The sequence below is a fragment of the Chiloscyllium punctatum genome, chromosome 13, assembly GCF_047496795.1.
Source record: "Chiloscyllium punctatum isolate Juve2018m chromosome 13, sChiPun1.3, whole genome shotgun sequence".
Classification (NCBI taxonomy): domain Eukaryota; kingdom Metazoa; phylum Chordata; class Chondrichthyes; order Orectolobiformes; family Hemiscylliidae; genus Chiloscyllium; species Chiloscyllium punctatum.
This window is the reverse complement of record NC_092751.1, coordinates 90,754,145-90,779,893: the sequence shown is the minus strand read 5'-3', so window position 1 is coordinate 90,779,893 and position 25,749 is coordinate 90,754,145. Positions and strand designations below refer to the sequence as shown.

Genomic DNA, 25,749 nt, shown 5'->3' with positions numbered 1-25,749 from the left:
TAACTCACTAGTGAATGAAACTCCTCAAATAGCCAACCTTAGTGCTATGGAAGACAAACACATCGGTGTAAAAGGTCAAGCTGAAATACTTACAACAACCTTCAGCCAGAAGTGCTGAGTAGTTATCCATCTCAGCCTCCTCTAGAGATCCTCAGTATCACAAGTACCAGTCTTCAGCCAATTTGATTCAACCCATAAGATATCAAGAATTAACTGAAGGTACAGGATACTGCAAAGGCTATGGGCCCTGACAACATTCCAACAATGGTACTGAGGATTTGTGCTCCAAAATTCACTGTGTCATTAGTGAAGCTATTGGACTGGAGCTCCAATACTAGTATATCCCAAACAATGTGGAAAATTGCCCAGGGATGCACTGTACACCAAAGAAGGACAATTCCAAACTAATTTATTAGCACCCCATTGGTCTATTTTCAATCAACAGTGAAGTGATGGAAGGTGTCATCAACAGTGCTGTCAAACAGCACCTGCTCAGCAATAACCTGCTCAGTGACTCCAGGGCCACTCACTTCTTGACCTCATTACAGCCTTGGTTCAAACATAGACCATAGAGCTGAATTCCCAAATGAAATGAGAGAGACTGCCCTTCACATAAAGGCTGCATTTGACTATCCAGCCCTAGTAAAACCAGAATCATTGGGAATCAGAGGGCAAACTCTCCTCTGTTTGGAATCATACGTGCTACAAGGAAAGACAGTCATGGATTTTTGGAGGATAGTCATCTCAGTTGCAGGTCATCTCTGCACAAGTTCCTTAGGGTAGTGTCCTAGGCCTAACCATCTTCAGCTGCTTCCTCAACGATCTTCCCTCCATCATAATGTTTGAAGTGTTCACTGATGACCACGTAATGTTCAGCACCATTTGCAACTGGTCTGATACTGAAGCAGTCTGTGTCCAAATAAAGCAAGATCTGTACCACACCAAAACTTGGGCTGACAAGTGGCAAGTTACAGTCGTGCCAAACAAATGCCAGGTTATGACTGTCTTCAGCAATAGAGAATCTAACTATTGATCGTAGACATTCAATGGCATTTTTATCTCTGAACACCCCACTATCAACATCCAGGGTTCCGTTTGATCAGAAATTAACTGGACTAGCCATACAAATACTATTGAGGGCTGGGGATCTTGCAATGAGGAACTCTATTCCCATAGCTTGTCCAACATCTACAAATCACAAGTCAGAAGTGTGATGCCTAGATGAGTACACTCCAACAACACTCAAGGAGTATGACGGCATCCAGAGTAAAGCAGCCTACTTCATTGGCAACATATCCACAAGCATCCAATCCCTCCACCACCAACGTTGAGTAACAGCAATTTGTACATCTAAAAGATGCAATGCAGAAATTCCCAAGGTTCTTTAGACAGCATCATCCAAACCTGCAACCACTTCAATCTAGAAAGGTAAGAACACTATCACCTGCAAGTCCCCCTCCAAGCAATTCACCATCCTGAGTTGGAAATATGTCAGTGTCACTAGATCAGTTTCCTGGAAATCACTCCCTTACAGCATTGTGGGTATACCTAGAGCAAATGGACTGCAGCGATTCAAGAAGACAGCTCAGCACCACTTTATCAAGGGCAACTAGGGATGGGCAATAAATGCTGGAGCCCAGCCAGCGATGTCCACATCCCATGAATGAATAATAAAACAATTCTCTCATTTTCACACCGAACGTTTGAACTAACAATCTTCTGACATGCACTAAAATGGTGACTGAATGATCTAAGACTGACATGCAGGATGAAGCTAACTTGCAGATGAAAGTTAAAAATCACACAACACCAGGTTAAAATAGGAGCAGTGCTCTGAAAGCTAGTGCTTCCAAATAAACCTGTTGGATTATAACCTGGTGTTGTGTGATTTTAACTTTGTACACCCCAGTCCAACACCAGCACCTCCAAATCATTGCAGATTAAAGTTATTGAACTTGTCAAGCTGTCCCGATTGAGGTTTACTCGTGGGCTGAGTCCCGCTCTTAAGGCAGACCGAGGTCTTTTCCCTATCGTGGGGTGGGGATTCAAAACTAGGGGCCATATTTTTAAGGTGAGAGGAGTAGGATTTAAAAGGGACCTGAGTAGCAGCTTTTTCACTCAGGGGTGGTTCATATGTGGAATGAACTGTCAGAGGAAGTGGTAGATGCAGGTACAATTGCAACATTTAAAGGATACTTGGTCAGGTACATGAACAGGAAAGGTTTGGAGGGATATGGGCCAAGTGCAGGCAGTTGGAACCAGTTCAGTTTGGGATTATGATCGGCATAGGAATGCTTGGATCGATGGGTCTGTTTGTGTGCTGTATATTCTATGAATCTCTGAATCTAAAATGCCAATGGGATGCTGCCATTTCTATCTACAGGACTAGCACAATGGGCAGAGCAATCTGTTTTCGTGCTGTATGACTCTATGACTATTGGCCTAAGAATGGAATGAGGAGTGTTCAGAATATTTTGGCTGCCATCCTTCACTTTGAAAATTTCCTGGAGATTAATCTCATTGCTCTAAGTCGGGAGGTGGAGTGGGTTGCTGAATGCGGAGTGGCTGCAAGGCTTGTCTACAAAACACCAGTGACTGCTTTCGGTTCTGCAAGGCTGTGACTTCGTGTCCTCTCTTTCCCCATTCTGCATTCGCCGATCACCCTTGATATCTCTTCAAGTGGAGCAGGGATGAAGATCACAAATTACTTCAATGTAGTGTTACATTAGACAGGAGAGAAACATATCCTGCCTAATGGACATCTGCCAGACTCAAGGTTAAAGTATAGTACAAAGTAGTTTGCTGAATTTAAAGAGACAGCTTTAGTCCAGACCAGTTATGCAATCTGCCCTAATTATATTCACTGTTCAAATATGCTATCTTCTAGTATTCCTGATATCATAAGATCATAAGAAGTCCGAGTAGGTCATTTCACATATTGAACCTGCTCCACCATTCAATAAGAACATAATTGATATGGTAATGCCTTTAAGTCCATAAGTCTCCTTCTTGTCCCATTAATCCCTGACTCCTTTGTCAATCAGAACTCTGCTCTAACTCATCCTTGAATATATACATTAACCTCCTCTACTGTTTCAAAGAAAATTCCATAGCTAACTGACTTTATTAGAGAGGAAATTTCTCCTCATTTCCATTTGAAATTCATGACCTCTTATTTCTAAACTATGCCTTCAATTTGAGACATGCTCCCAGCATTCACCCGGTAAAGACTCCTAAAACTCTCACACATTTCAACAAGATCACCACACATTCTTCTAAACTGTAATGGATAAATGTATCCAACATCTTCTCATCCCTTATCCAAGGAATCAATCTCATGAACCTTCTGTGAACTACGCAAATATAAGGTGATCATAACTGTACACGGTGCACCCAGTATGGTCTCAGCAATTCCTCGAGAGATCGACAGCAAAGTAAGACTGTTTGGTCCATCATATCCTTCTCTCAGTTATAGTCTGCTTTTATACTCCATTCTCTCTCAACAAAAAAACTAACATACTATTTGCCTTTCTAATGGATGTACTTGCATACTGACTTTGTGTGTTTCATGTACAAGGGACACCCACACCTGTCTATTCCGCAGCAGGCTCTCTGTCCCTCCATTGATATAATATTCTGAAGATGTTAGAATGCTGGAGGGTATGGTTGAATATCAAGAGTCTAGCATTATCTGTTTTTTTTAATCATCACCCACAGTAACTGGAGAGACCAAATGGTGCAGGACAATGAGGCTTAACATCCTGACAATTCAGCTTACTGGAATTACGTATCTTCAGTTTAAATGTAATATGACTTACTTTCCATCTGCACATGTAGGAGACAGCATCAAACAGCTCCAGTTAGATAGAAAGAGCTAAAAGGTTGCATTTCCGTCTGAATGTAGAGCACTAGGCCATCTATCTTGAAACTGTGTCTGAGCAATGCTAAACGGTGGTAGCTAATCCAGCTAATACTGGTAGAACATGCTGGGTAAGATAATTACTGAATAAACCGTGCATAAAGGTACAAAATATTAAAAAAGGCAAGTTTTCAGGGGAGGGCACGTGGTGTTGATGCTACGGACCTGGCACCAGAAGGGTGTCATTTCGTAGTCTAAGTGTGGAGTTTGCACATTCTCCCCGTGTCTGTGTGGATTTCCTCCGGGTGTTCTGGTTTCCTCCCACAGTCCAAAGATGTGCAGGTCAGGTGAATTGGCTGTGCTGAATTACCCGTAGTGTTAGGTGCATTAGTCAGAGGGAAGTGGGACTGGGTGGGTTGCCCTTTGAAGGGTCGGTGTGGACTGCTTGGGCCCTAGAGCCTGTTTCCACACTGTAGGGAATCTAATCTAATCTAATCTAATTTATGAAACACAAGTTGTATAATGAAATTCAATTATTCTGATAATCTGTTGGGGACCATTAGGCAAACAATATTGTGATAGCTACTGGACTGCTATTCAAAACTCAAGTTTGTCTCTTGCAACTCTCAAAAGAGATTTGGAACATTATCTGAAGAGAAAACGCTTGCAAAACTTCAGGTGATGGCACAACGGTGAATTGCTTAACCAGAGAGATAGGACCAAGGCATGTTGGGCTGAATGGCCCGCCTCTGTTCTATGACAATACATTTAAGATTAATAGCAGGGAGCACTTCTTCCTATAAAGCCTGATCAATGTGGATGGGTCTTGCTGACAGGAAATAATTATGGATCGGGAATATCAGTTTCAATGGAAGAAGAATGAGGCTTTGGAAAAGGTGATGAAGGGCTTTTGCCCGAAACATAGATTTCGCTGCTCCTTGGATGCTGCCTGAACTGCTGTGCTCTTCCAGCACCACTAATCCCGAATCTGGTTTCCAGCATCTGCAGTCATTGTTTTTACCACCCTGATGGAAATAACTGCTAGTTTAAACCTTTTCGATTATCTTTTCGAGAATGATTTGTTTAAGATTTAAAAGGTATTAAGATAGATTCTGTTTGTGGAGGCAGTTTGTTTAAATGAAATAGAATTAAGGACTAAGGTCCCCATCCCAATGTATGGAAGGCCAGATCAAAGGTCAATGTTAGGAGCTGATTCCTTCTCAGAGTGAATAATGGACCTCTCAAATAGCCTCCTGAACACTGAACCACTAAATTTTATCGAGCCCAGTTATAGCTGCTTTGTGGCCAGAGTGGAAATCAGCTTGTACAATCTCACTGATACAGTAGCCTCCTGGTTTCCAAAGGGGAGAAAGTGACAACTGCAGATGCTGGAGATCAGAGTCGGAGAGTGTGGAGCTGGAACAGCACGGCCGTTCAGGCAGCATCGAGGAGCAGGAGAGTCCGCGTTTATGCTCGAATTGTCGTCTCTCCTGCTCCTTGGATGTTGCCTGACTGGCTGTGCTTTTCCAACGCCACACTTTTTGACTCCTGGTTTCCAAAAGCTGTTCAGCTCAGGTTCATGGCTTCGACCTTGAGGGCAGCATAATCATTGCGATCTGTGTCAAATGGATGAGCTGAGCAATAACCGTTGGCCCAGCCAGGGAAGTCCACATTCCCTGAATAAATTTTTTTAAAAAGGGACTCAGAAGCCTGGGTTTTCCATTCCAGTCCATTATCATTCCATTTCCCAATGATTCCAATAGAGCAGAGATAAAGAAAGTAGCCAAAAATATCTTTGACAAGCCCATCATGGGAATGTTTTATGACTGGTGTTGCAATGAAAATTTGGGTAACAATATTAATACACTAAGAGTGGATGGAATCTGAGGAATTTTGATTGAGTAAATAAGGATAATCTGTTTGGAGGACTGGGCAGCAATGGATACTGATTTAAAAGAAAGGAAAATAATGTGTGAGATATTGGGGATGGAGATGAGGATTATTTTTCTCCATAGCTCATTCTGATCTGAAATGCAGTCCTTGAAAGGGTGAAAACAGAGTTAATAAGAACTTCCAAAGAGAAATTGGATATGTAAAGGTTTTGGGGAAAGGGGAGTGGGACTCATTGGATAACGTTTGAAGAGTGAGTACAAATCCATTTGGTAGGTTGGCGTCGGATTATAAGGTTCTATATGGAAGCCTCAATATGGACTCGGACCCCCTGGCCTCAGTGTGGACTCAAACTCCTGGCCTCAGCATGGACTCAGGCGCCCAACTTCAGTGTGGACTCAGACTCGCGGCCTCAGTGTGGACTCAGACTCGCGGCCTCAGTGTGGACTCAGACTCGCGGCCTCAGTGTGGACTCAGACTCCCGGCCTCAGTGTGGACTCAGACTCCCGGCCTCAGTGTGGACTCAGACTCCCGGCCTCAGTGTGGACTCAGACTCCTGGCCTCAGGATGGACTCAGACTCCCAGTCTCAGCATGGATTCAGACTCCCAGCCTCAGCACAGACTCAGACTCCCAGCCTCAGTGTGGACTCAGACTCCCAGCCTCAGGATGGATTCAGACTCACGGCCTCAGTGTGGACTCAGACTCCCGGCCTCAGCACAGACTCAGACTCCCGGCCTCAGTGTGGACTCAGACTCCCAGCTTCAGGATGGACTCAGACTCCAGGCCTCAGCATAGACTCAGACTCCGGGCCTCAGTGTGGACTCAGACTCTTGGTCTCAGTGTGGACTCAGACTCCCAGCCTCAGTGTGGACTCAGACTCCCAGCCTCAGTGTGGACTCAGACTCTTGGTCTCAGTGTGGACTCAGACTCCCAGCCTCAGTGTGGACTCAGACTCCCAGCCTCAGGATGGACTCAGACTCCCGGCCTCAGTGTGGACTCAGACTCACGGCCTCTGCATGGATTCAGACTCCTGGCCTCAGTGTGGACTCAGACTCCCAGCCTCAGGATGGACTCAGACTCCCGGCCTCAGTGTGGACTCAGACTCACGGCCTCTGCATGGACTCAGACTCCCGGCCTCAGTGTGGACTCAGACTCACGGCCTCTGCATGGATTCAGACTCCCAGCCTCAGTGTGGACTCAGACTCACGGCCTCTGCATGGACTCAGACTCCCGGCCTCAGTGTGGACTCAGACTCACGGCCTCTGCATGGATTCAGACTCCCGGCCTCAGTGTGGACTCAGACTCCCAGCCTCAGGATGGACTCAGACTCCAGGCCTCAGCATAGACTCAGACTCCCGGCCTCAGTGTGGACTCAGACTCCCAGCTTCAGGATGGACTCAGACTCCAGGCCTCAGCATAGACTCAGACTCCGGGCCTCAGTGTGGACTCAGACTCTTGGTCTCAGTGTGGACTCAGACTCCCAGCCTCAGTGTGGACTCAGACTCCCAGCCTCAGTGTGGACTCAGACTCTTGGTCTCAGTGTGGACTCAGACTCCCAGCCTCAGTGTGGACTCAGACTCCCAGCCTCAGGATGGACTCAGACTCCCGGCCTCAGTGTGGACTCAGACTCACGGCCTCTGCATGGACTCAGACTCCCGGCCTCAGTGTGGACTCAGACTCACGGCCTCTGCATGGACTCAGACTCCCGGCCTCAGTGTGGACTCAGACTCACGGCCTCTGCATGGACTCAGACTCCCGGCCTCAGTGTGGACTCAGACTCACGGCCTCTGCATGGATTCAGACTCCCGGCCTCAGTGTGGACTCAGACTCCCAGCCTCAGGATGGACTCAGACTCCCGGCCTCAGTGTGGACTCAGACTCACGGCCTCTGCATGGACTCAGACTCCCGGCCTCAGTGTGGACTCAGACTCACGGCCTCTGCATGGATTCAGACTCCCAGCCTCAGTGTGGACTCAGACTCACGGCCTCTGCATGGACTCAGACTCCCGGCCTCAGTGTGGACTCAGACTCACGGCCTCTGCATGGATTCAGACTCCCGGCCTCAGTGTGGACTCAGACTCCCAGCCTCAGGATGGACTCAGACTCCAGGCCTCAGCATAGACTCAGACTCCCGGCCTCAGTGTGGACTCAGACTCTTGGTCTCAGTGTGGACTCAGACTCCCGGCCTCAGCACAGACTCAGACTCCCGGCCTCAGGATGGACTCAGACTCCCAGCCTCAGGATGGACTCAGACTCCCAGCCTCAGTGTGGACTCAGACTCACGGCCTCTGCATGGATTCAGACTCCCGGCCTCAGTGTGGACTCAGACTCCCGGCCTCAGCACAGACTCAGACTCCCGGCCTCAGTGTGGACTCAGACTCCCAGCCTCAGGATGGACTCAGACTCCAGGCCTCAGCATAGACTCAGACTCCGGGCCTCAGCATAGACTCAGACTCCCGGCCTCAGTGTGGACTCAGACTCTTGGTCTCAGTGTGGACTCAGACTCCCGGCCTCAGTGTGGACTCAGACTTCTGGCCTCAGCATAGACTCAGACTCCCGGCCTCAGTGTGGACTCAGACTCTTGGTCTCAGGGTGGACTCAGACTCCTGGCCTCAGGGTGGACTCAGACTCCTGGCCTTACGGTAGACACAGACCCCTGGACTCAGGATGGACTCAGACCCCTGGCCTCAGCGTGGACTCAGACCCCTGGCCTCAGCGTGGACTCAGACTCCCGGCCTCAGCGTGGACTCAGACCCCCCGGCCTCAGCGTGGACTCAGACCCCCCGGCCTCAGCGTGGACTCAGACTCCCGGCCTCAGCGTGGACTCAGACCCCCCAATCTCAGCGTGGACTCAGACTCCTGGAACTATCAGCCTTGAGGTGAGGCTGGGCGGGGTCTCGTTTGGAAGGGCTGATATTCTGAACTCTCACTTCTCTATTGTTCTAATTCATTGCTGAACCTTTTATTTCTTTATTTTAAATATCTTTTTCCTTAAGAATTCATACTTAAGAATTTGTACCGAGGTGCCTTGGTACCTGAGATGGTGCCATAAGTGACAACTGTAAACTTTTCGCTGTACTCATGTGACAATACAGCTAATTCTTGTAAAGGTTCTTGTAATTCAGATTGGTGCATATTGTTACACCATAACTGATAAATCACTCCCTCTCTAACACATGGGCACATGAAAGCTAGAAGAGCATCTCCCATTATTTTGAGATTATCCTTGTGCAGAATACATCTACTCATTCGGTTTCTTAGCAGATGGTGTCATTGAAGCATGAAAGGAATAATTAGCAAGCTTTCACACTCCTTCTTTCTAATTTCCAATATGGAATACAAAACCCTGCCGAATCTACATCCACACATGACAGCTAACTTACTGCACTCTACAAATATGACTGTTCTTCAAGTTAGAATCTTGACTGTGAGTTCAGCAGCATATTCAAGCAATGTGGCCACCAGAGTTAGCCCTGGCCTTGTTGTTGCCAGGGATCTGCACACTTTTAACATTCAGTATGCTGAGAGTAGAAGGAATCCATTTAAACACAGTGAATGAATGGCAAATCCAAAGGAGAATATCCAAGATACTTAACACTGACAAGCTTCAGAGTTGTTTACTATCGTAGTATGTTCCAACTTATGCTGATACAGTGTACTTTGGGCAAATCATTCCTTCTCTTGAGGTCATAGTTGCTTAGTCTTTCCCATCACAGATTGCATGTAGCTTGAACTTGGCACTGTCTTGGAAAGGACATTATGGATATCATCCTCCTCACCACACAGCATGACTCACTCTGGGATGTAACTTCTTGCTTGACAAACAGAAAGGATAAGAAGAACATCTGCTGGACCATCTTGATTCCAAGAAAAATAAGAATGAAATTGTTCATAAAACAGGGTGGCCCTGGCAATGCTCCAAATAAGAAAAGCTTTGCTTCTAGTGTCTTACAACTGGGAGCTGTGGATCAGTTTAAAGTTATCAGTTTTAGTTGTCTTTGGAGTTTCAGAATATGGAGTATTGCAAATGGTCAACACTTAATCTTGTTTAATCACAAATTACAGTGATCGAAACAAAAGGCCTGTGTTTTGGATGAGCTTTTTAAGGGAATGTAAGTGAGACTACAGAATCTGTCAAATGGTTAGAATTAAGTTAACATAATGTTAACACAGTATAATGGAGTAATGCTAAAAAAAGACAAATACTGTCAGTGTTTCATCTGACACTCACACACTAATTCAAGGGGAAACCACTAAGTATACCATGTGTTGATTTTCTCCTTGAATTGGCATTCTTGCAAATTGTCCTGAGTGCAAGATGAAAAGTTTTGATAAAATGTGCCTTTTTTCCAATAAAGTTCTCCCAAATGACTATTTATATAAGATAAACTTGTACTAGAAAGCCAAGTCTAAAAAGTGCAAAGTTTAATAAATTGACAGTAGACACCAAAGTATTATTGAAGCCTGTAGGACGTTGTGGAATAAAGACTGAATCCTGTAACAGTGGATTTAAAAAATAGAATAATATGCTGGTATTACCAAATGCCCAGCTGAGGATTTGAACCTGTCCTTTACTTCCATGCTGCTTCACAAACATTCACAGCCATCATAACAGGTAGGTTTTGCTGTCTGAACTATTGAGTTGTTTTCAGTGAAATTTAAAACAATATAGACCCTTTCATTGCCTTTTGGAAACTTTATCAAAAGGCTGACTGAACTGAGCTCTTTCCTATTTTCTCATTAAAATCATAGTTTAACCAAAGCGTCGTAATACTTACTCTTCATACCAAGAATGGACTCTGCCTTTAGTCAGTCACCACCATATGTTTCTGTGTCAGCTTGTGAAAACTGAAAATCCACTCTCAGTGTACAGGCACAATGATCTTATGAACAGTGAGTTAACTACTACCAGTAAACAAATGTGCAAGCATCTTATAACTTGTCTGCAAAAACAAAATAAAAGATAGAGGCTAACTTGTATTTCATCTAACCTGCCCACTTGACAGCTACCACCCATGTCCTTTCCTTGTGTATGGTTCTGAGCTGTCTGGTTGCCAACAGTACATTATATGCAGTTTGCAAGATGGCTATGACATGGCCAAGTAATAATCAGGCGGTCAACAAAAATAAATATCCATCTATTTATTTATCTAAGATCCACAATGTGATAGACTCCAGTTGGCAAAGCATATTAGTTATACTCAGATTTGGTTTTGTTTACAATTCAGGCTTTTTATACTGGAGATTTAGGGAGCCCTTTCTCCTCCAAAATTTTGTTACACGAAAATAAATCAGATTGACTTACCATCACTGTATTTTCATTTTCTCCTGGTCACAGTTGAAGTGCTTGCATTTCCAATCAGTTCCTCAAGTACTTGTCTGCTGGCAAGCTATGAATGCTTTTCATACAGTTCAGGGCAGCTGTGGCGAAAAGCAAGTGATTTCTGTTACTCTTTCTGTGCCATCTTACACACGTTAAAATCGTTTCAAAGAAACGTACTCGCCAGACCTCCTGTGCAAACCAAGAGCAGGGACTGAAAAATTGCAGGGGGAGTCAGCATCAGTCAGAGGCACTTAAATAGACTCCATGAAAACAGAAACCAAAAAGAGTTGATCAGATGGGGAAGCCAGTACATGCATTGCAATGCTGTTGGTGTCAAGTATCACACAGATGAAACAAACAGACTGGTCAGCTATTTTTATATTTGGGTAGTTATTTTGACTGGCTACTTACTCTATCTTCTAGAATGAATGCCTCAGCTGCAGTTATGAGGTTGTGAAGCTCCCCCCCAAAAGCATTACAAGTGCTTTCTGAACTGGACGTACCTTATTTTCCAAATAACTTGTTTTTGCAAGCGTTAAAAGGAATCGAGGCTACGCACCACATGATGATGAGTTGATTTTTCTCTCCCATAAATAGAAACATTGCATCACCAGGTCAAAATAAGTGTACTCATACCTTTGCCAGTATAACAGTCATCTACTGGGACAAGATTTGAATTTTCCAGGGCAGCTCATTGCTTCATCACCTTGCAGTGAATTAGAGACCCAAGGTTAACACACAGTGGCTTGTGCTGTACCTTGATTTAACAATTCCACTATTATATTTCTGTTCTTTATTAAGGTGCTGGGCATTTGATATCAAGCAATAGACTTCTGAAACAGATAACTGACATCAAATTCCTATTTTTAATCCTGGACCAAAAAACAACGGAGCTAAATTTCAAGGCAGTCTCCTGCGTGTGCTGTGTAAGCGTTTGGGGTGATTTAAAGCAGAGAGGAACATATGGGGCATCTGTCTTTAAGTTTCTGACACTTACCTCTCAGTAAAGAAGGTCAGAAGACGTGCAGAGGATAAGAGAACAGCACTTTCCAGTTCTCTGCTTGGTCTAGTAATCCCCCTGTAGCCTTATATGCAGACGAGCAATACTATAATAGGCGATGGATACAGTGACTAAGTTCCCAAAGGCTCTTGCTGTAGTGATCTCACAGTATGAGTTGATGGACAGTCACAAATGTATTGTAGGATTATAGGCTGGGAAAGGGAATGACAGTGATTAGACATCAATCAGTGATTCATGAACAAAAGCAGCTATTTATTTATCTACCCCTAGATCTCTACGGCAAGGGTTCGAATCATAAGCTGCTTCAGCTCCCAAATATCTACAGCAAGTTGGAATCTCTTCACTGTATGGCAGATAGTATATATTGAAAATCAATGACTTTCATTTATACTGCAGGGCCAGTGGATAAATAGGCCATGACATTTCATCCTGTCTTTAGGAAAAGCAGATGTACTGATAGAGGGCTAGGAGAGGTAATTGAGATCTTGGTCAAAGAGTTTTAATAAAGGATAAAAAAGAAGGTATGTGATATAGAAAGACAGAGGAGCTTAACAGGGGAATTTCATTAAATAGATCTTGCCATTTTAAGGCATGGTTAGTGTTGAAGGGACAAGGAGAAGGTCGGTAGAGGTTGAGCAAGGTGGAGTTTAGATTAAGTGGAGAACATATCTGTTAACAGTCCTTTCTCCCTACCCATATAGACTGTACTATGGAGCGGAAGATCTATCGACATACTCTCAGCTATCCACTACCAATGCAATGCTATTACTGTTTCTCGAGAATTTCCACATATCTTTTGCCGAAACATAGCAAAGAAGCAAGACTCTACAGAAATTCACCAACTTGAAAATCGAAGATAAACAGTTATTCTAATTGAGGTGTTCGTGGATTTGGTAGGGTAGAGAGAGAGAAACTGTTTCCTTTGCTAGGGGCAAACAGAATAATGGGACAGACAGGTGTAGGCCATTCAGCCCATCAAGTCTGCTCTGCTAGTCAATGAGATCAAGATTGATCTGGTAATCCTCAACTCTGCTTCCCTGTCGTTTCTCCATAACCCTTGATTCCAAATTATAAATCTGTCTATCTCAGTCCTAACACACTGAATAAATCAATCACGACAGCTGCCTTTGGAGAAGAACTCCACAGGTTCATCACTCTCCAAGAGAAGAACATCTCCTCACTTTAATCCCAAATGGGTGACCCTCAGTCTGAGACCATGCCCTGGTCTTAGACTCTCCCATAAGGGGAAACAATGTCTTGATACCTATCTCTCAAGCCCACTACCAATCTCATATGCTACAATAAGGTCACCTTTGCATACAGAATGATTCTATTGCCAAAATTACAACAACATTTAAAAATATCATCTTAAACTATTTCCTTTGGTGCAGCATATAGAACAATGGGACTTAACCTTAAAATTAGACCTTGGGCTGATGTCCAGGGAGCCACATTTTCTGATTAAAGATTGTGGAAATCCAAAACTCTCTGTCATTGTAATGATAGCTGTCAGCGTTTTCAAAGTGTTGAAGGGCACTGTAAGTGAATCACAGGAGTGCCACAATAATGTGAAGAGGCTGGCACATGTTGGATGCCAGATCCTCTGAACTTGAGGTGCATGTAACCACAGTCCTGGAGTGTCCATTGGTGCCAACTATTGAAGACGGCAGTCAGAAGAAGGAAGCAATGGGCTCGAGTCGCCAAGTACCCACTCTGACTTTCATATCGGGAATTCTCGGCATCTAGTTTCTATCTTTCCCACAGAATGATAGGAAGCTGCATATTAATGAAGTGAGATTTGCAGTTAATAAGAGTGCTAATAAGAATAATTCCTGTTAATAGGCCACCCCCGAGCAAGGGTCTCATTTTGATGTAGATGTCTGGAAAGCTGTTGGTTGTTCCCAATGTTGAGATTGGCCTTGCTTGACTTCTCCCAGATTTCTGGCCATTGCCCATTCCTTTCAAGGCCCCACAAGATTCCATCCATTGTCTTTCCATCCATTGTTTGTATCTTGTGGCAGTGTCCATGTTGGTGTCTTCCCTAATGGCTGATGGTAGGCACTGTCTGGCATGATCAAAGTCTGCTCAGCTGACCCTGTTATACTATACCAGTGCCTTTGACTCCTCTTTCCTTTAGTTGCATTGGCCTAGTCTGACATTTAATTTGATGACATCAGCATCAAGATTCTTTTATGGTCCTGCAGTTGACCCTGTCTGTCCTGTGCTGTTTGCTTGTCCATTCGTCAGTCGATGTGTCCTGAGAAACTCTGTTGATCTCCCCTGGAGAGTTTAGAGTTATTAATCTGAACTTTCAACTTGCTTAGGAAGGCACGGTGGCTCAGTGGTTAGCACTGCTGCCTCACAGCACCAGGGACCTGGGTTCAATTTCCGTCTCGGGCAACTGTCTGTGTGGAGTTTGCACATTCTCCCCGTGTCTGCATGGGTTTCCTCTGGGTGTTCCAATTTCCTCCCACAGTCCAGAGATGTGCAGGTTAGATGAATAGGCCATGCTAAATTGCCTGTAGTGTTAGGTGCATTAGTCAGGGGTGAATGTAGCGGGGGGGTGGGTTGCTCTTCGGAGGGTCAGTGTGGCCGAAGGGCCTGTTTCCACACTGTAGGTAATCTAATCTAATATAGTTGAGTTGAGTGACTAAAGTTTTGTTTCTAAGATCCAGAGTTCCAGACTTTCAGCTTTGCCAACGTAATGGGCTCTCGGATTAATTTGTCCTCTTGGGGGTGAACACCATGCCATCTTAAAGCCTCAACTTTCCCTTTGACAGTTTCACTTTTGAATTACCATCTGGTGTGACTTTACACAGTTCTGTGAAGCACAGAATTTTGCAGGAAACATCAGCATCAATATGGTGCTGCATATTCACTCAATGCTCTTGTTTTGAGGAATTCACTGCAATAGTTGCAAATTATTTTTTCCTATTTGGATTTGACAGTTCTAATCTGCTCCAAGACGTAGTTTGAATCATCCGAATCTTCATGTGTTTCGGATGCACAATACAGCAGTCTGTTCAACACAAGATCTTCATTGAAGTGACCTTAAGAAGGTTCAGCTGCAGAATGCGTGCCTCATGGTACATATAACTATGGCAGATTAGGACAGACATTTCTACATGATTGCCTTTCAATCCAAACAGTATAGATACCCATTGATGTAAGAGGAGGTCATGACCCACTAAAAAGATCTAGACTGTATGGATACCACTTCCATTAGATCCCTAGATGCTGTTATTATGATGACTTAGGAGCTAAATGACAAAGTTAGCAGGTGCTCAATATCAATTTTCCAAGAACTAAAATTGCATATGAGGAAAGGGGGAGGCAATGGCCTAGTGGCATCATTGCTAGACTTTTAATCTACAAACTCAGCTAATGTTCTGAAGACCCATATTCAAACCCCACCATGGCAGATGGTGAAATTTGAATTCCATAAAGAATCTGGAATTGAGGGTCTAATGATAATTGATTGTCAGAAAGAAAATCCCAGCTGGTTCATAAATGTCCTTTAGGGAAGGAAACTGCCATCCTTACCTGGACTGGCCTACATGTGACTCCAGACCCACAGTGATGTGGTTGGCTCTTAACTGCCCTCTGGGCATTTAGGGATGGGTAATAAATGCTAGTGACGCACACATCCCTTGAATGAATATAAAACAAAAAGGGGTGAGAATGGTGGTATAAAACTTAGGAAGGCAAACTTGGCAGTGCAAAGAAGGATGTGGGAGAGGAGTTTTTACGTTCAATGTTTGCTGACTGATGAATGGGAAAAGACTCAATGCTGCAGCTGAAAGACTCTGATGGGTTATAGAAATCACTATGAATGAGAAAAGCTTTGTCTTGCATTGTGACAAGTAGAGAATCTAAGGTGAGCATCCAGTCAACATTTCAATTTTGTATTGAAACTAGAGGGAAGCAGAGGCTGGAATATGGTGGAATCCATTGTACTTAGAAGGGCAGCTGAAAGAATAGAGTGAACAACAACAAAGCAGTTATGGACCAGTGCGCATGAACAGCAAGAAGGCTATAACAGAGTTTACAAGCTGTCTATGCATGAATTTTTGCTGTGTGCTAGCTTTTTATTGAATGTAAATTGTACCATCAACCCTGGTGGGATTCAAACCCATGTCCCAGAATATTAACCTGGGGATTCAGGAATTACTAGACCAATAACATTACTGCTGCTTTCCTGGTATTTATTTATTGGCTTTGCAGGGCTTTAGAATGTCTGAAGGCTGAGATGAATGCTACATAAATGCAAGCCTTTCCTTTTGCAGTTGAAATGTTGCATCACTGGAAGAGGGAATGAGCCAAGCCGAAAAGCCAAATACATGAGAAACCGATGTTGGGATGGAGGGATTAAGTGTGTGAAAGAACGGAGGGAAGAATGACAGAAAGAGACAGCTGAGGGAACTTGAAGAGCTTAAGAACAAATCATATCATATCTGTGGTCAGTCTGGTTATGACAACTGACTAACTGATTGGATCATATTCCTGTTCATAGTTTTTTAACGTGAGTTCCCCTCTTCTGTTTAAAGGTGATAATCTCCAGTTAATCCTGGTCTTCCATTGCCTGTCTGAAGCTATCCAACACAAAAAAACATACAACTCATTAAAGACATATTATTTGTCCACATATGTATCATTCGTTCTGTCTAATTCCTGCCTGCTGTTTGGTACATGCTTCTTCTATTAGATAAAGAGGCAGACGTTCTAAATTTACCACCATCTCTCCATAATTGACTTTGAAGATGAAATACATTTTTATCATTATCTTTCTCTTTAAAATTGAATGTTTCACCAGCAACCTATAGGAATTAGTCAAGCTTGACATATGGCTCATAAACTGTCAGTCACTTTGCATTTTGGATCAGGGGAATATTCAACTCTACTTTGTTAAAATAAATCCATAACATTCATCCCTTTATTGATAGCTCAAGAAAGCTACCAATATTGATTTGTTTGCAATTAAGCTTTCCAGCATCATAGAATCCCTACAGTGCAGAAACAGGCCGTTCGGCCCATATCAACCCTTTGAAAAGCATCCCGCCCAGACCTACCCAATGTATGTAACCCTGCATTTCCCATGGCTAATTCACCTCGCCTGCACACCCCTGGACAATTTAGCATGGTCAGTACATCTAACCTGCACATCTTTGGACTGTAGAAGGAACCCAGAGCACCAGGAAGAAACCCACGCAGACACGGGCAGAATGTGTAAACTCCACACTGACAGTCATCTGAGGATGGAATCAACCTCTGGTCCCTGGTGTTGTGAGGCAGCAGTGCTACCCACTGAGAGACCATGCCATCCACATGTATTCAAAATTCCCATGGGAGTTTAATGCATTCTATTGTATTGTTGGGTGTTATGAGCAGAACCCACTGAGGATCCCCAATTTGTTATGATTCCAGAGAGAACGCCACCAAACTTTAAGCTTCTGGGTGAAGAGGGATGAATGAGCTCCCCATCTTTATTCACTTGCTCTTTTGTGTGGTTGCTGGAAGGTTTATCTAAAAATAAATCATTTCCCTTGTGGATAGTTTTCTCTCAGACCCAAATGAACTTATGTTTTATGAAAAGGCAATTTAACCAGGCTTTCTTGACTTAAACAAAAAGAGACAGTTATTTTTAATCGCTGCACACAAGAAGAAATGCTATCACAACACAAATACCTCCTACTTCTAATTGGCATGAGCCCAAATAGATAAGAGGGAAATGAAAAGAGATACAGATCTGTCTCTGAGGTGTTAATGAAGAGCGGATAGTTTCCATTGTGGCCACTGCAATGTAGATTATCAGAAGCCTTAACATTGATCGGTGAACAGTCAGCTGCATGATCCTTAGTTAGGCAGATTGGTTGAGATTCTGTTGTTCTGATTCTTTTTGATTATGTATTTCAGCATTCAGGGTGAGAGAGAGAGAACTTTTTTTTGTCCTGTTTCCTTCCTGTATTTGGTTTGCAGCACTCAGAGTAGGAGATGGTCTCTAGCTGCAATGCAGGGGTGACGAGTGGCTAATTCTTCAACTGTGACCACCACAGTGTGTTAATGTTTGAATGCAGGCTGTTGTATACAAGCATTGTTCAGTATCACTAGCACACTCCAGTATAGAAGCAACTTTTTGAAAAATCCTGTCTCTGAGTATTCTTCAAAGGGAAAAACATAAACTGGTCATAATCTGCAAGAAGTCACTTGTTGAGCAGGGAATCATTAGCCTATTATCTTTGTAGTCACAAGAGATCATGGTTCTGTCTGCTTGCAGTTTTTTGACACCTTTAGCTATTACTTCCTATTGGCTCCACATTGATTTTTTTTACATTTGCAGTTAACTTGTCTCTGTAGCAATCCTTTCTTAAAAGCCATATTTTGGAATAAAAATGACCATAAGGTTTTGAGGTTATGACTGGTTATCACAATGAGAGGCCATTTACACCCCTCTAACTCTATTGTTTTCTCTTCTTTTGTTTGACTGTAGGGAGTTCATGATTGGGGAAGTTAAGCTTATAGAGTCGGATCTTTACATGAGCTAATTAACGCTTCCTCTATCCCCTTCTCTCTCCTAATATCAGGGACAGATTCTGTGGATGCTCACTCTCTTCCAGTATCCCACCAAGTTATTTCGATCTGAGTATTGGAACTGTAGATTGCAGAGCAATGTGAGTGAGTAATGGAACTACAGAGTATTGGAGGCAGCCTGGTGGAATTATCACTGGACTGTTAATCCAGAAACCCAGCGAATGTTTTGGGGGCCCATGTTCAAATCTCACCATGGCAGATGGTGAAATTTGAATTCAATAAATATCTGGAATTGAGTGTCTAATGATGACCATGAATCCATTGTTGAGTGTCAGGAAAATCCCATCTGGTTCACTAATCCCTTTAGGGAAGGAAACTGTCAACTTTACCTGTTCTGGCCTACATGTGACTCCAGACCCATAACAATGTGGTTGACTCTTAATTGCCCTCTGGGTAATTAGGGATGGGCAATAAATGCTGGCTTAGCCATTGATGCCCTCATCCCATGAATAAATAAAAAAAGGCATCCCAGCTGAGACTCAAGCTCTTGGAACTGATGCCCTCATTCAGATGTCCTCTAACAAGATTTACGGATTTCTATCCCAAGTGGAAATTCGAGGTTGACTTTTCCTTCCCTCGCCCAGGAAGGAATAGTGTGAATTATTATGTGGTGGTCAGATGATCAGACAGAAAACTGTCTAAAACCGTCCCTCTGGGGTTGTTGGACTCTGTCACGTGGATGAGGTAGTCAACAGGAGAGGTGTTCCAATCAGGAGTTCAGGCTGAACTTCCACAGTCCCATGGAGGAGGCTTTGGAAGTTGATGGGGTGGGTGGTGAAGCAGAGAATGGGTAAGGAAATTTGAAACGGCAGACATCAGCTTCACAACAGGGACTCACGTTTCCTGTAAGTAAGTTCGCATTGGCAAGAACTCTGAGGGTGTCTTTGGTTTCTCAATATAAATGAATTAGTCACCTTGAAACTCAAACATTCATTAAATTCTATGTGCAAGCAGTTCCCAGGTTGCAAACAGGTTCTATTCCTGAGTCTGTTCACAAGTTAACTTATACGCAAGTCAGAACACAATGCAGGACAATATAAAGCAGCTATTTGTAAGTACAGGTAAGTTGTATATTTAAAATTACACCCCTGTGTGGGATCACATTGAGAAGTACCAGTTTTCGTAAGTCAGGCATTCATAACTCGGGACCCCTATTTTAGCGAGGAAGTTGATGACTTGGACACTTCTCTCTGAAATTAGTTCACGGTCGAGTGAGCCTCGGGCCTAATTAATTCTGTGCCTTTTCTCTGGTTTCATCATAATGCTCCAACCTTCCTGAGAGTGGGCAAGTTTAATGGAAAAAAATGGACATTCTCTGCCTGTCCGTGTCATGTGTAACCCTGTGCAATTTCCTTCTAGAGCACCCATTAATCAAGTGAGAAGATTTGGAAACCACCCTGTGTTCAAACCACTTACTGCAGCCGAGAATGGAGTTACAGTGTGGCTTTAAAAGGCCCCATTCCTTTCAAATGGAAGATCCAAGATGGCAGAAGCAGCAAATAGTCTCTCCGTTTGGAAGGGTCCGGAGATTTTCCGCGGAGCTGCAGTTTGACAGAGTTGAAAGCTGGAAGGTTCTGTTCAATGAATACTCAGGGCTGGAGGCTCCAAAGGGGCTTTCAGAATGGAAGTAGTAAATACAGTCAGTTCAATCTCTGCCACTTTAGGAGCAGCTATTACAGGGATCAACGTACTCAATTTCGCTCAGGGCTCATGCTGAGGCATATCCTCCATCATTTAGAGATTTAATCACCTCCTTATCTATAATGTCTTTTTCTTAGAATCAGAGTGGATTTGATGGAGGAGCCTGTAAGAATGTATTTTACTCTGTTTAACACTGCAGAAAGGTTGGACATTTATCACTGAATTTCGGTAGTCTACATTAATCTGTATAAACAAATGCATATATGTGGGCAGCATGGTGGTTCAGTGGTTAGCACTGCTGCCTCACAGCGCCAGGGACTTGGGTTCAATCCCAGCCTCGGGTGAACGCCTGTGTGGAGTTTGCACGTTCTCCCCATGTCTGTGTGGATTTCCTCCAGGTGCTCTGGTCCTCCCCTAGTCCAAAGATGTGTAGGTTAAGGTGAATTGGCCATGCTAAATTTCCCATAGTGTGCATGTTAGGTGCATTAGTCAGGGGTCAATGTAGAGCAATGGGGAATGGGTTTGGGTGGGATACTCTTTGGAGGGTCGGTGTGGCCTTGTTGGGCCAAAGGGCCTGTTTCCACACTGTAGGGATTCTATTATCTACATGTAAATAACATGCAAATAATGCTGTCGCAAAAGTTCACGGAAGTGAAAACCTCATCAGAAACAATCACTGTTCGCCTTTCAATCACTATAAACCCATCAAGTGGACAGCTTTCATCATGTTTGAGAGTAGATTAATTGAATTAATTGCGATTTGGACCACAGACCAATGCGATTTGTTGAGATAGTCCAAACACAGACTATTTACGTATTTGTGGTTTCAACTGACATGTTCAAAATGAAACTAGATGGGATTAGCTTTAAGAAAGCAAAATGTCTGTTAGGCAATGTTTATTGTTTGCTAATTGGTGGTGGTCTTTTAAAACAAAAAAAAAAGAATGTGCAGTGTAGGAGGAAAAGGTGGGAGAATGGAATGAAGTGAATTGTTTATTCAGAGAGCTAGCAGAGACAGACTGGGCTGAATGGACTGCACTGCTACAATTCCATGAGTGTTAAGATTATTTAACATTTTTCAAGTTGAATGCTTCTATCACATAGGCTGGCTTACAAAGTAATGCCTGATGTCCTGGGTTTTTAAAACAAGAGGAAAAATTGTGCTGTAACTCAGGCAGGGTTCTTTAGGTCAGACCTGGGCTCAACAATTTAGCTTCCATGGACAAACAAATGGAATATTCAAAACATTCTTACGTTTTGCTCTCCTGCAGGACAATTCTAGAAAAAGAATGACAAACACGAAGTGGGCTAAATGATGTGTTTTGATATTCTTCATGAGGGACATGGGAATACCGTCTGCAATTAGATTTATGACTCAGATCACAGGCAGCCTGACAAATACGTTCAAGAACCAAATGTAAGAAACACATCTGCCATGAGTTAATCAGCTTATAATTATCTATGATTTAAGGAGTCCTATTGGCTACCATAATGCCCCACATATATATTGCATAGACTTGTACTCTGTCATTGCCCTTGCAGTAACAGCTTATAAGTGACACACTTCCATCCAAAGATCATAAATCTTGGTGAAGTGCTTTAATTATTGTTGATACATCAAACAACAGCAGAGATATCAGGATAGGTGTCCAAAACCTGGTCAACAGGGTAGGTTTTAAGTAATGATTTAAAGTTGAGGGAAGATTTATTGATGGGATTTCAGAGACTGGGGCTGAGATAGGCAAAGCTGTTAACTGCAGAATGAATGAGATAGGGGATGCACAAGAAGCCAGAGGTGGAGGAGCACAGAGATCTCTGAGAGAGAAAGACATAAGAACATAAGAACTAGGAGCAGGACTGGGCCATCTGGCCCTTCGAGCCTGCTCCACCATTCAATTAGGTCTTTACATGGACTCAGATCCACTTACTAGCGCTCTCATCGTAACCCTTAATTGCTTTATTGTACAAAAAAATCTAGCTTAGCTTTAAAAATGTAGCATTAGCTACTTCACTGGGCAAAGAATTCCATAGAATTCCATAGTCGAAGACCTAGGGCTGGAGGTTCATCGTTCCTTGAAAATGGAATTGCAGATAAACAGGGTAGTGAAGAAGGCATTTGGCACACTTGCCTTCATTGGTCAGTGTATTGAGTTGGGATGTCAAATTGCTGCGGCACAGGACATTGATTCAGCCACTTTTGGAATATTGCTTTCATTTCTGCTCGCTGTGCTTTAGGAAAGACTTACAAGGCTGTTGCTGGGGTTGGAACTACAGCTACAGCTGTTTGAGCTACAGGGAGAGGCTGAATAGGTTGGGAGTATCGGAAGCTGAGAGGTGACCTTACAATGGTTTATAAAATCATGAGGGCATGGATAGTGTGAAATGCCAAGGTCTTTTCCCCAGGAGGGGGGGAGTTCAGAGCTAGAGGGCATAGGTTAAGATGAAAGGGGAAAGATTTAAAAAGGATGCAAGGGGCAACTTTTTCCACACAGAAGGTGGTGTGTGTATGGAACGAGCTGCCAGAGGAAGTGGTGGAGGCTGGTAAAATTACAACATTTAAAAGGCATCTGGATGGGTACATGAATAGGTAGGGTTTGGAGGGATATGGGCCAAATTCTCGCAAATAGGACTAGGTCAGTTTAGGATATCTGGTTGTTGCGGATGAATTGGATTGAAGGTCTGTTTCCGTGCTGTATAACTCTATGATTGGAGGAGGCTACAGACATAATCAGATTGCCTCTATGGTGGGATTGGAACATGAAAAAAGTGAGTTCTAAAGCTGACCAAGTTGTTTTTCGATGTAGGTTAGTATCACTGTGTTCATGGGTGAGCGGGACCTGTTGTGAGGTCAGATATGGGTTGCAAAGGTTTGCATCAAGTTCAAGTTGATAAAAAGGTTTAAGCTATCCATTTCTAAACTTTTAGTCATTCATACAGAACATACAACTTCCTCAACCAGTGAGAGATAGCTATTAATACTTCTGGCAAAGAGTCTGGAGACGAGACAGTGATGATCACTCTTCAGTCACACAGCAGCTCCTCAATTCTGTTCAGCAAGAACTGGAGGAAAGGCTTCTGGGAGTGGAGGGTCATCAGTCACAGACCTGATATTGGTAAGGGAGAAATACCCTCTGTAAAGGCTGCTGCATTTGGCCTTGAACCCTTGCTATAACACCCACCCTCTAACTCCTTACCTACCACCACTGACCTGTGACCTGTACCTTTTGACAGTTCTGGGCCTGTTCTATCTGGCAGCAAGATAGACTAATTCAATCTACATTGGAGAAAGGCACTGTGGGAATGCCTTACTATCAGAGGTGGTCTTTCTTGACATTAGGCTAATTAAGAGCTAAACCTTAAATAGCCAACTTAGATAGATATAACACCATTTTGAAGTGAACAGATTAGGTCTCCCTGGTGTATTGGCCAATATTTATCCCATAATTGAAAAACAGGCTTTTGACTATTATCACATTAATTTTTGTGGGAGCTTACTGTGTGCAAACCACCTGCTGTATTTCCAACATACTGAAAAAGATCCGTTTTGTGAAAACTTTTCATATTGCACATATTAGGACAGTTTTCAAAAAGTACCAATTTACGGAGAACATTCACACATCACATTATTTTATGTATGACAGGCAGAATATTATTTTGGCTTTACAGCAACTGCTAAACAACTCAACAAATAGGTGACAGTTATTCACTGGTTCATTTCTTCGGGCAAAGGTCTGACCAATCAGAGTCAACCTGCCTGGTGCAAAATTAAAACAATGTCTGGCAGTTAACTGTCAATCAGCATTGATGGGTACTTTTTCCATGGCAATTCCTTTACCAATAAGAGGATATTTGTCAACAAATCCACACTGTCCCCTCGTATTGAATAAATATTAGTTTTCTCATTGAATTGATATTCTTGCAAATCGTCCTGATGAGTGCAAGAGGAAAGCTTTGTCAAAATGTGTGTTTTTTTTTTATTTCAGCAATACCATTAGTATAATTCAAGAATTACTTAATCCATTGTAAATCACTTTGGAGCTTCTCAAGATTGTGACTCGTGCTGATTAAATAAAGATTTTTAAATTTTAGGTAACAGATTGCATGAAAGGACTGTCAAAAATTGGTTTCAAACTTATTTTGTGCACTATAACAATTTGTATTCCTGATGGATATGTGCTTGTATCCTGATGGGAATGTTGTTGTGATTTCCAGGACTCAAGTCATGTTCCTGATCTGTTATCTAATTTGTGTCTCAGTGATCTTGGCCAGAGCTATAATAGATCCACAACACTAGATAGTCAACACAATGTAATTTATTGGACAAAAGCTTTAGCTCTATTCCTCTCAAGTTTGCTGAATATCAACTTTTATAGAAAAAGCTACAAATTGCTCATCACTAAACTGCAATCTATTAACAGATGTAATTTGTTTTCAACAGTATATTGCTAGAACAAGCAGTAAGACAGTTGGAATAGCAATTAATACCAATCTATGATTTTGAAATACCTATTCATCAACTGAGTGCCAAAATGGATCAGAAGCTTTTTAATTTATTTTGTTAGATTAATAGGACAATCAATATAACCAAACAGATTTTAGGAAGTGCAGTATGCTCAACATCGCTCAGATTTCAGTAGAGATAGACAAACTCCTTTCAAGTTACAGTCAAATGCCACCATTTAATATTTTGCCCACAATATTACGTTAGCATATTAGAGCACCCACTGTGTCACTTCAAAGGTCTAAGATTGGTGTTCAAAGGCTATGCTGCTGGCATGAAGCCTTACTGATGGCAAACAACATAGGAGTGAAATAAGTACCCAATTCATTCTATGGATGGAATGAGAACATGCTGCAGGAATCTGCAAAATTGAAGGATAACTGAAGTGGGGACCCACACTGAATAATGGGAATTAAGAGGAGGCTCCATCCCGAGGATTAACCTTGGGTCACTAGCCTGGGTTTGGATTGACTGTGAACGCAAGTTTGCTAGTCATTGCTATCAAAGTGTCCCTTTTCTCAGGGGTTATGTTGCTCTCCTTTTGCGTTGAGTTGATCATATATTTGTTTTTTTCTATTTCTTTTAAACTGCATTTCTGCTGAAGCGTACAGATCATAAGATCTACAATTTATTGAAGACTTCCCAATTACTATTGCATTACATTGAGCAGCATTGGGAGACCATAAATGCTTTTGGTTGTTCCTTCAGCTCTACCCAATTTGGATAAGGATTAGAAGTTCCTGAGGGCAATGAGAGAGATGGGGTCCAAATACACGCTTTGCTTTCTTCAAACAGTACCCAAAGATGTGTGTTCAATGACTGTGTCATTGATTGTGGCTGACTTGTTGGCTTTTCCCATCTCTGTCTCACTGTGTGGTCAGAACATAAGAATGCTGACCAATTGTTCTATTATCTGGACTGCTCAA

At 43.0% G+C, this 25,749-nt stretch overlaps 1 protein-coding gene across 5 annotated transcripts in view; it reads right to left on the bottom strand.

Moving 5' to 3' along the window:
- c13h10orf71 (chromosome 13 C10orf71 homolog) overlaps positions 1-25,749 on the bottom strand; it is a 102,652-nt gene that overhangs the window by 60,673 nt on the left and 16,230 nt on the right. Inside the window, exons 1-2 of one of the 5 annotated variants that reach the window (XM_072583191.1) lie at positions 12,070-12,213; positions 11,055-11,170 (exon numbers count right to left, since the gene is read on the bottom strand). The gene's annotated coding sequence lies outside the window, so the exon portion shown is untranslated. Of the gene's footprint in view, positions 1-11,054; positions 11,341-12,069; positions 12,214-25,749 lie in introns of those variants that run through there. The other 4 variants (XM_072583194.1, XM_072583195.1, XM_072583196.1 and 1 more) reach the window with 4 other exon arrangements.